Source organism: Lepidothrix coronata, unplaced genomic scaffold (assembly GCF_001604755.1).
Source record: "Lepidothrix coronata isolate B3197 unplaced genomic scaffold, Lepidothrix_coronata-1.0 Scaffold148, whole genome shotgun sequence".
Taxonomy (NCBI): domain Eukaryota; kingdom Metazoa; phylum Chordata; class Aves; order Passeriformes; family Pipridae; genus Lepidothrix; species Lepidothrix coronata.
This window is the reverse complement of record NW_016690328.1, coordinates 725364-728018: the sequence shown is the minus strand read 5'-3', so window position 1 is coordinate 728018 and position 2655 is coordinate 725364.

The window sequence follows — 2655 nt, the reverse complement described above, 5'->3', positions numbered from 1 at the left end:
CCACTAGTGACTTAAAAATTAGGATCACGACCAGGATAAGGGGACTGCTATTCTTAAGTATAGGTTGGCATTTCCAGCTCCAGCAACTTGTTATAAGCCAGTCAAAAGAATTCCAGCTGAAAAAAAATTGTTAGAAAAAGACAGATACCAAACTGATAGAAACTCCACATGAATTTTTGATGAGGGAGTTGATTTTTCTTTTTTATCCGTGGAAAACCAAAACCGAAACATTTCACTTTATTCTTCTCCTAAAAATAGACACTTCCTTTTTTTTTTTTTAATTTTCTTTTAATTTGAACTGATGTTCCATTTAGATATTTTTTCATCTGTGCTGAGGAAACACATTATAAAGCTTGAAAACAACATGAAGAAATTCATTGTGGGCGGAAGACAACATTCATTTAAACTCAGATATGCCGGGCTTCCTCCCCTGTTTGTTTGTTTTCCATTTTCAGTTAGCTGATTTTCTTTCGTTTTTTCTTACCCTCATTTCAGATCTGCCTCAAACTTATTCATTTATTTGCTTACCTTGTGGAATTGGCAGCAAAAATGAAAAACCAGTTATTCCCGTATCTCTGATTAGGAAATAGCGCAGCACGATCAGTGCCTGGAGGGGTCCAGAAATTGCTGTTATCTCCAGATAACAGTTTGATTTAATTGAGAATGAGTAACAGACATGATAAAAATAACAATAGAGCAATAATAATGAAATTAATAATAATAATAATAGTAATGATAGGGGAGAGAAATTTGCCCAGAGAAGCTGTAGAGTTTGAAAGGAGGAACAATCTATGTTTCCTTCTTCCCCTTTCCTTCCTTTCCTTCCTTTCTTCCTTTCTTTCTTTCTTTTTCTTTTTCTTTCTTTCTTTCTTTCTTTCTTTCTCTTTCTTTTTTCTTTCTTTCTTTCTTTTTCTTTCTTTCATTTTTGTCTTTCCTTTCTCTGAACAAGCAGTTAGAGGTGGTCAGCACCAAAAGACAGACTGTTACCAGACTCTTAGTCCTTTTTACATCTGCTAATTATGCAGGCATCACCTTGTCTATAAAATTTTTGGTATGTGGTCACATTCTTGCAGGGACTTTTCCAACCATCTGTCCCTATCCTGAGTGCTTCTGGCTCTCTCAGCCTTGGAAAGGGAACCAGCTGTGGCCCAACCAGGGTCTATATCTAAACCAGCTTTTCACTAACTAGTTTGGCAATTTTCCTGTGTTTTTTTCTGCATTGGAGGCATTTCCACTGGGTACCCAACTCTCTGCATGTGCTTCACAGTTATATTTAGCCTGAAAGTGTCTGACTCAACAAGTGAGAAAGATTCAACCTTACAGATATGTATTATTCTGATGAAGGCAGACACTGAAGATTAGTAAAAAATCTATTGTTCCAAATTCCTTTGGAAATTGCTAAAAAACCCAACACAAACCAAAAAAACCCCAGTTTTGTGGCTTAGTGTTGTGCTTGCTTAAAATTTCTGATTTGAGTTTCCATCTGGTTTAGTGATCAGCCCTTCCTTTTAAAAGTCAGTCCCTTGCAAGTAGAACCAGACATTTCTCCTTTCTGTGCTGGAAGTCACATGTGGACACCCTTTTAAACAGGCATTGGTGAATTTGTTCTTCATGGATTTGTCTAAATCTGTATCATTGAGAAGACATCCACTATGGAAAATAAGAGAGGTGCATCGCCACCACCTACTTACCAGCTGTGCAGAGTTTCTATGCCAGTAGGACCATATTTGCCCAAAAAAAAGGTCATGCTCATGTGCACATGTGGGGCCACTGCTACAGCAAGGGCATTTCTTTGCCAGCTGTGATTGTTTGAGGGTTTATTTTCTAACTGTGAAGCACAATCGGGTTTATGGTGCAAAAGGATGGAACAGAAATATATCTGCTTTGAAAACAAAGACCCCTGCTCTTTATCAACATCTCTATCAGTCATGACCAGTGTTGCACAGGCTCTGAGCCCTCCTGGGGGAGAGGCTAAGTTTGGCATTGTTAAAATTGTGATATATTCTACGATTTTTTGTCCTGCCTGTGCCCTCCTTCAGCAGAGCTTCAAGGAAGGCAGAGCAGAAGGGGGGTCTTTGCCCCAAAACCTTTGCAATGTGCAGTGTTTGACAGCATTAAATGGCTTCAACACCATCACACTTGTAAAAACATTATAGCTGTGCTATTGGACTAAATATTTTATGGACGCAGGGAAAGACACGGTGACTTCCAAGTTTTCCATGCAACTTGAAGTAAATCAGCTTACTAAGGAAAAAGAAAGTGGAGTCAGGGAAGGAATATGCAGCTGTATTGAGTAGGATGTTCTGAGTCTCCTCCAATTATTTCAAGTCATTCCTACACTCCTGTGAAGTTGCTGATCTGGGGAGTTTGAACATCTCTGGAGACCCTTTATTCCCATTTCACCAAACCTTTACAAGCTCCTGGGCTTTCTCTGACAGGGTTGCATTGGAGTCAGTGATAAAGTCATAGAATCTTGGAATTATTAAGGTTGAGAAAGATCTACAAGATCATCAAGTTCGTAGGAGTTGAAGGAAAACTGATGTGGTTGCTGGGACAAAACATCCAGAAATGAGTGTTCTCATGTGCCTACACAGCAGTAAGTGCAGAAAACTAAGGCTGTGCCTGGCAAAGGTGTGTGAAAAATTTCTGTGTCCC